Source organism: Halichoeres trimaculatus, unplaced genomic scaffold (genome assembly GCF_033239565.1).
Source record: "Halichoeres trimaculatus isolate MK-OKI-2021-1 unplaced genomic scaffold, fHalTri1.1 fHalTri1_scaffold_9, whole genome shotgun sequence".
Taxonomy (NCBI): domain Eukaryota; kingdom Metazoa; phylum Chordata; class Actinopteri; order Labriformes; family Labridae; genus Halichoeres; species Halichoeres trimaculatus.
Genome location: NW_027437188.1, coordinates 16825978 through 16835284, shown reverse-complemented (window position 1 = coordinate 16835284; position 9307 = coordinate 16825978).

Below are 9307 nucleotides of genomic sequence, written 5' to 3'. Positions count from 1 at the left end.
GTATAAGGACTGTAAGGGATGATTTTCTTTTTACATAATTGTCATTTATTGAAAATAAACTAGAGCCTGATCAGTCTGGGCAGACAGCTCATTGAACATTGAAGCGTTTAAGACCACCTTTATAAGGTGGTATTTCCGTTACACTCCCCTTTGATAAACAGTCATTAAAGTGTTTATAAGTCTCTGATTAAAGGGTCTATACAGTAAATGGAAAAACCTAAATATACATATGGGACAGCAGTGGTTATGGGAGGTGTTTGACACAAACTAATGGAGGATATGAAGACCAAGATCTGAAGTAGCATCTTTTCAATGATGTTGCCTTCAGGAATGAAACACCTTCTCTTAACTATTTGTTTTGATATCAGTGACTTCTTCCTTCGCTGTGAGGATGTAGACACGTGGAGAGACATGGATGCTGGTGTGGTCTGAGCTCCTGGATATAATAGCGAGGTCGACACACCACAGGTATGCGAGTGTGCTTATGTGGAGGTTAAAGAGAGAAATCCTAAAACCAGAGGCAGTGAATCTCGTGAGGAAGACTATTTCAGACAGACGGGGAGCACCTTCGCACACCGGAAGAGGAAACAGAGAAAAAAAAACGAGTTTAAAAAGAATTCGGGAGCACATGAAAGAGGTGAGAGGGGTGAGGAGGCTCTACAGGGATCGAGGGAGGCAGGAGCCACATGTCTCCTCTTTGATCCTTCAATGAGACGCACATGTTGCTGTGTTCCCTCCGTCTGCATGACTCCCACAGGGGCACACTTCAGACACACAGCTCTGAAACACCAACACTAGCACCATTACTGTGTACAATTCACTATTACCCTAAAGGTATCTTACACATACCACGCTAGAGGAGACAGAAATAAAAAAAACTCACAGTTGAAGAACATGAAACCAATCCAGACAAAGACAAGATATGTGTGCACTGCAGGTGTCGTGTTATAGAGAGTCCAAAAAGACTTTCAAAAGATTCAGAGGTTTCAGTAGCAAAGCTTAAAGATGTCTGATCTTGCCACAAAGCTGTGTAGATCTAATACAAAGAAAACAGGCCAGGATGGCACCAAAGATGAAAGAGGATCACATCACAGCTCACTCTCAGTTTGGATTTTACTTTCTGCTGAGATTTACTCAACAGTGCTCAATTCCAAATACAATAAATGTCTGCAGATCAGAGAGACAGAAAAAACTAGCAGTTCATTTTTGATTTACAGAACTCAATAAACAAGAAACTATTTTTATTCATCTTTGGAGAAATAAATGCTAACTGCAAAGTGGCGTGCCAGTGCCACGGTTGTTCCAGTGTCTGATTTCAAAGAGGCCGGGATCAGACCGATGTGGAGAAGGTCAAACACACACACTTATACACACTTATATATAAGCTTCATTGGTATGAAGTTAAAAAACATGTTGCCAAAGCCAAAGTTCTAATAAAAAGGATTGAAAAACATATCAAAAAGTAAAAAGAATAATAACATCAATAAAAATAAAATATAAAGAAAAATAAACTTAACATTTATGTGTATGCATGTATCATATACACACACACAGAGTAAAATATGATATGCTGGGGAAGGAAAACTTACACACATTGCTGGCGGTCAATAAAAGTGCACCTGGTCTTGGACGGCCCTATAACATTTCTGACTATTTATTCACACTGGGCAAACAGCTACGTCTCCCCCTCTCTGTTTGTGTCTATCTGTGTCCTGCAGATAGTCAGGGTCTCCTGCGTATGTTGGTGCTGAGGTGTGAAGGTCTGTGATGTTAAGAGAATTACAGATTTAAAAGGAAACTAAAATCTGAACTGACTGATTGATTCATGACCTCCTTTCCTCTCCTCCCTCCGCTTCTCTTTCTTCCACTAAATCACTTCCTAAATTACAGTAACATTCTCCAAATGTGGTTTTGTCTCAAACTCCCAGCTTCTTCTCACCTCCATCCATCATCATGTCACAGCACGCTAACACATTCCTCACTTTACCTCCACTGAAGTGTTTAAATCTGATCCTCCATGTGTGTAAGGATCTGTTTTGTCTGTGTGAGCCTGACAGTTAACAGTGTGGATAGTATACAGTAGTATGAGTAATCAAACTGGTTTCACTTGACTGCGTTTTCCCTTTTTTTTACTAGACGCCATCAGAAGCTGCTTCTTTCAGAAGACTTTTACATTTCCACACAGTTGTTCTGGGTCAGATCTGAAGATAAAGCAAAGCAAGCTGAATCCAGATAGAGATTTCATGTCCTCCAGGGACGTCAGCCATCATTACTACATCCCCTGTCCTCAAGAGGATCTCCTCCATCTCTGCTGCTCTTCCTTTTGGCTTGCCTGGCATTTCCTCTCACTGTCCTGCAGCACGACGGGAGCATCTGGAAATGTTTTCTTTGAGGGTGCTGCAGCTGAGGAACACGCTGAGTTTGAACAAGCGGGCTGTCATTGTTATGTATTAACACATCCACGGACTAACGTGTGCAGAAACTTACACACATACGTCAAATTCATGACATATTCAAATGTAAGTTGCAAAAATAACTTAAAGGCTGAAAGCAATGTCAGAGATCTGTTACTGCTGATGGCGTAGCACGCCCTGGATGATATGTTGATTAATTATATAAGCTGGCATTTGAAACATCTCAATGAGAGTCTCAGGGGCGCAAATGAATTTTTTTCACTGTTAAATCTAGGCAACACAGCACATATTAATCATGTCAGATGTTTTGCTATACAACAATGAATGTGACGTTCTATTAGGAACATTAATACGACTGTCATGAGGAGTTATCTGTCGGATGTGCAGCTGTGTCTTCTCCCTTCTGAAAACTCTTTGACTTTGTTGGAGGCTTTGGCTCTTAGCCCAGGATAACTGTCCCTCTTAACTAACATCAGTCTGGTTGGCACGTCGCCTGTGCTTTATGGATGTTTACTGCAGCACGAGTACAATATCATCGAGTTCAGTGGATGAAATGATTGATGTCAGGAAAAACTCTTCAAGGTACAGTACACTGAGTGTATTGATTTTCTGACACAACTCACAGAGCTTGGTTACTGTGTATCTGCTTCATCTGAATATGAGTTGAAGATTTAACCCTCAAGCAAAACCGTAAAATCTAAATGGATGTACTTTTGTGACAAGATGGTATGCCTTGTTGTCACCAAACACTTGAGTATGACTTCATGACTGCATGAAGTAGACACAGATGAGCACAATCATATAATATGCTGATCTCAGTAGGTTGAGACATGACTGCACTCCAAACCACAGCGAAAACCTGGAGGAATTTGAGAGTCGTCCCACGGGGGTTAGAGGTTGGGAATAGATGCAGCAAATACTATAATTGTGCAATGAGGGCATGGAATCTGAGTATGCCAAAAACTGAAAAACACCCACGCTCGTGATGTAAACTTAAAGCTGCACTTCAGAGCAGCGAGGCTTTTGATGCTATTTAACACAAATCATTTATCTCTGAAAACAGTGCTAGGCCAAGCTATTTGTCCAATCTTCTGTGACACAAAGACAGATTTTGTGCTTCCTTTTAAAAGAGTTTAAGCTGTTGCTAAAACAGAATACTGACACGTTTCTTGATGGACTGAAAGTTAGCCATACCCAAAAAGTTTACAGGTGTACTGTTCTCAAGAGACATCACCGTCAAGTTCAAGTTGTAGTTAAAGGTCCCATATTATGCAGACATCACTTTATTAAGTCTTTTAGTGAAATTTTTGGGTCTTTGGCTTTCCTCCCAGCTCAAAAAATGTGATATTCAATGACAAAACCTGTACTTAGTAGTGCTTGTGAATGTAAAATCCTGACAAAAAACGAGCTGTTTGGATTTGGGGGATTTGCAGACGTCAGTGATTCCCTTTTTTGACCAATCAGGAGCAAGTCTGACCTGATTGGTCCACCGGAGCAGATACCCCCAAACCCCCTCCCTGCTGCTGCTCCAGCAGCCATCACTGCTCTGTTTTTGGCTGTAAACAGCCACATAGTTCCATGCACAAGCTTCCCATCTCGGAAGAAGATAAGACTAAGTGGCCAGAGTTCATTTATCCAGGAAATGTGCCAGCTACACTCAGTAAAACTGTGCATGTGTGTGCTAGTCACTTCATGGCTGACTGCTTTTCCAACTGTGGACAGTACAAAAGAGGGCTAGCGAATAGACTGGTCCTGAATCCAGGCGCATTACCAACCATCCACCAACAAACCTGACGTGGAAGAGCGGGGCGGTATCAGTGGTGGCTCATTTACATATGAAGGCCACGCCCACTAAATCAGACCGTTCTGAACAGAGGGGCTATGAGAGCCTGGAAAAAATGCGGCTGTGCTTGATTTATTGGCTTTTTGGACCAAAACATGTTACTAACATTTCATGAAGACATCAATGATCCATATTAAACTGCAGAAAAGGGGCATAATATGGGACCTTTAAGCTAAATTGGAAGTTTTTCCCGCCTGGCCTCATTGATGACAGAACAAGACAACTTCTCCACATTAGTTCTGGGACTAACAGAGGCCAGTCAAAACAAGGACGGTAACAAAAAAGTTAAGAGCAGCTTTGACAAGGACTCTCCCTCAAAGATAAAAAGAAACTACTTCTGTTATCCACTGAGTGCATTTAAATGTGGATGATGCACTTTGTTGTCTTCTTGAAGCCAAAACTCTGCTGTGATGAAGACTGATAAACTGATTCAGTGACTTGTTTTAGAGCCATGATGAGACTGACATCACACCGGTTTCACCAACCAATCCTTAAATTCATCTCTCCGATTAAATTTCCCAGAACCCCAAGGCCGATGGGTCCACAGCAGAACATATTCCTGTGTCAATCGAAAGCAAACATTCAGTATGACAGAAATGTCAAATTTCTTGTGTTTGCTACATTTTTGTCAGATTTTGGGCGTTCTCACATCTGCATCACAGTATTGAGCCATGCAATCCAAAGACAGACAATCCAAGTGTCTTAAACAACCGATAGGAGGGACACAACTTTGAGTTCAAGTTATCAGATAACCTCCACACCTGCTCCACTTCCTTGCAGAGAACTGATCCAAATAGGAAGTAGAACAGAGCACTGCTCTTTTTGGTGTCACTGCTGCATTTCATGCATTACTTGCTGAGTGCTGGGACCTTGGTGGGGGCCATGGGAACTGGGCTGAGATTATTTATAGCGGGATGGGGGGCTTGGCAGGGGCCACTTCTTTGAGGCCTTAGAGGAATGTCTAAGGTCGCCCTCTGACCAAATCTTGTGCAGAATGCTGAGGCTGGATAATGGGAGGCTAGCTCAGGCTGACGTGGGACATCTGCAGAGATGAAGACACGAGCCGATTAGTTCGAGGGTCTGGTGAGCAGGCCCAGCAGGGACAGGAAGGAAGCGGTAAGCATAGGAAGTAGGAATGTCAAAGGAGGACCAAATAGGGCAATCCAGCCGAGCATTTCAAAGATTTTTCTTTGAATGAAAATGTGGCATTCAACAGCAAACCTGGATCAGATTTCCCAAAGAGGTTTGTAGAGGAATGCACATGTGTTTTAACACTATTTGCTAAAACTATGTGAGTTGATGTATTGTATGACTGAGCGTTAACTCTATAATATTTCTCAGGCTCTAGTTGGCGGTGTTGTTTTCATGTAGCACAGGTGTTACAACAAAGGTGTAACTAATTTCATCAATGTTCCAATGAGCCTTGACGACAAACCAGCATCTTCAAAAATATGACTCTGACACTACGGCAGTGAAATGAGAGTCAGTCATCATTAATTGCTTCATCTTAAAGGGGCTGTGAGGAGTTTTTAAGTGATCTTGAAAAAGTCTCCCTTCTAGAAATATGCCTGATTGTAATCCTTACTTAAAATGAGATTATCAGCACCAATATTACAGGCTACAGGTCGAGCAGGACTGGATTGATTTACAGCATGTCTCGTTCTCAACAACACCATGCCTTCTGACAAAGTTTAGGAGTGAGAAGATAAATCTGTGTTTTCTTCTGCTGAATACAATTCCTGTGATTGATTTTGTAGCAATGGTGGACACTGGAGCCAAACTGTCAGACAGAAAATGACAGAAGTGCAGAAGAAAGCTAAATAGGAGAGTGATACAGCCTGAGCTAAAGGCTAACACAGGGGCTAAACTGTTTGTGATAATGTTCATTCCAACCCACAGTCAGCAATTATTCTGCAATGGTCTGGTCAAACTTGAGAGTCTATCAATAAAATGAAGAGTGAGGTTACGTTAGCTCTGCTTGGTAGATGACTGACAGGACATGACCAGGATTTACTAACGTTACAGAATATGGACACGTCTTCGATCAATGGGCTGCCAGCTGCGCCAAATTTAAACAGCTACTAAACTACTTACAAACTGACAGTGTTTACTTGTTGTCAAGTTAGCCTACACATACGTTGGAGGACCGGCTACAACAGTGTGCGTGAGACCCCGGACCAGAAGGTGGTGAGGCAGTCCAATTAAAACAGAGCTTCTTCATAGCATCTTCAAGTGAAAGGATATAGGGCTGCAGCTATCGAATATTTTAGTACTCGAGTATTCAACGGAAAATCCCATCGTTTAATCGAGTAATCGGATAAAATACATTTTTGTTTAGTTAAAGAGCAGTTATTTTTCAAATGAAAATTTTTCTCTTTAAAAAATAGAATTTTCTGATACAGCACTTGCTTTGGTAGCTCCAAAATTTGTAAACACACTTTGACACATTTTTTGTGCCTTGTACATCTCATCAAATGTTGCAGACCCAAAAGGCAATCGTTTCGTAGAATGACCCATTAGTCTCCAAACTCCAGAAAAGAAGCTAGATTTGTTGCTAGTTGCTATTTTGTATAAGAGGTAGCTTGAGGGGTCTGAAAACTTTCATAATATGGCCTCAGCTCCATTTGAAATACCACTCTTTGATCTTTTTTAAAATTAAACGATTCCTTGAGGCAGAGAAAATTACTCGAGTATTTTTTGTAATCGAGTACCTCAAATCATTCGAGGAATCGTTTCAGCTCTACAAAAAAATATACTCATATCTTTTTTTTGATGGTCTGGTTATTTTACTTCAATAAGGGGTCAACAAAATATAAGGTTGCATATTAAAAAAAACGATCCTTTAAAAAAACTACTGAAGTCATGAGTGTGTGCAGTATTTACTACAAATCCCTCTCTAAGCACTCATCTTTCATCATCTCTTTATTGTTGTCTTACAGCAGCCTCCTACTCAGTGAAGTGTTGCGTGCCTGCTCCCTAGTGCGATTGTTTGCCCTCACATCAAACTGAAGAGAAAGCCCAGAGGGCGGCCTGTCAAAGCTTAACCCATGAGCCAAAAACCCCAATGATGCTGCAGCCTCTGTATCTCCACTGTGCCACCGTCACACAGGGAATCTAACCGTGAATGATGCTGGCACACTTATCCCAGCAGAGAGTTGCACAGTGATGGTTCAGGTTTACTGATGAGTGAAGCACCATGTAACCGCGAGGTCACACGGTGCTTCACTCATCAGTAAACCTGAACCTGATAACAATATATATCTACTCCAGGAAGTAAGATCATTTATAGTTCAGCACAGGAGTCAGAGACGCCTGAGTCACATAATGTGTCACACCCATGATGTGACATTCCCCTGGCTTAATTACTGGCTTTGTTTTGTTCATAAAATATGTACTGTATGTGATTCTTCAACAATGAACTGTCAGTCACTGAATGAATGGGTGTGGTGCTGCTCTCCTGATACTGCCAGTCCCTTTTTTCACAAATGAATGCAGTGAGTGTGTGCGCACTGGCATTGACAGAAAATGAGAAAAACAGACAGAAGTACAGGAAAGAGGAAAACTGGCAACTACTGCAGAAGCTAGCAAGCTAATGAGCTAATAAAGTCCAAGTATAGACTGCCTACACTTTGGCTGCAGTGGCGAGCAGCAGCTGAAGGCACAGGAAGCTAATGGCTAGTTGAGTAAAAGCCACAGAGGAATGCACCACAGTGGATGTATACATGTACTGTATATGTGTGTGTGTGTGTGTGTGTGAAGACACAACTGTCAAGAGGAAGAAAAGCATCCCCTCCTCCTCCTCTTCTCTGTCCACAGCTGGCACTGCCCATGAACAGTGACGTCTTTATATCGGTGTGTGCGTGTGTGAGATGGAGAAAGAAGCTATGTGGCATTTTTGGACTAACAAAAAGAAGCCACAGCCACCCTCTTCCTCCGACACACCCCAGAGCCATGCATGATTTAAAGGCACTTCAGATATGTTAACCTGAACTGAATGATGGCTTTCAGTGCAGAGACACGTTGTGTTTATGTAAATCACACAATGGGTGTGGTTTGAAGGATAGGAACTAAATTTATGCACACTTGGACATCTGCTTGTTTAATCACATACCCGGCAGCGAGAGAAGTGCCAAACCAGTGAGAGAAACCAGCGGACGCCGTCAGCCGGCCAGGAGCCTGCAGCAGCTGCAGCAGCAGCAGCAGCCTCCAGGCTGTGGACAGATGTTGACAGTCTCTTCATAAGGTGTTACCTCTGTCAGCACACACTTCAGGTTTGTCACATAGGCTTGGAATGCTGCAGAAGAAGGAACCGGGGTTTGTCACACCCATACTGATCCACTCCTCTCCACCCGTCTGTAAACTGTTTAGGTCTGCAAACAAACACGCCTCCCAGCCCCTCTTTTCATCCCAGACTCAGCTCAGCCAAACACAGCTGCAGGGCTGGAGGATGTAGACAGTGAGATGATGATGAGGAGGAGTTAAATGGAGGGAGGGGGTCCAGTTTGACACAGAGGTGACAGGCTGCTGGCTACTGGAGAGAACCAAACAGATGAGCACCATCACTCTCTGAAGCTGAGATACGCTTCAGGCCAGCTGCTGACTCTGTGAAAGAGCCTCAACCACAAGCCACTAAAGAGTGAACTCAGACAAAAGCAGCAGGTACACAAACAAAAGCAGAAACACACAAAAGATTCTCAGTTGTCACTTTGTGGCGAGACGAGGAACAAGAAAATCTGGGCTTTGAGAACACACCTATTCTCGCTCAGCTATTCTTCTCTGGTGCCAAGTAAAACTCGAACAAACATGAGCACAGAGCCATCACACAAGCTCAGAGTATCGACTGGAGAAACAACACGCTCATGTTTAAGGTTTATCACATGTTATCATAAAACACAACTGAACAATAGGAATAAAGTCTGATGAAGTCTTTTAACCGAAGTGTCCTGGTCTGATAACAAGCTCTTTTTAAATGAAAGACCTTCACAACAAGCACACATCTTACAGTGCCAATCAAAGGCTGAATAAACAGACAACAACCAACTACAACATC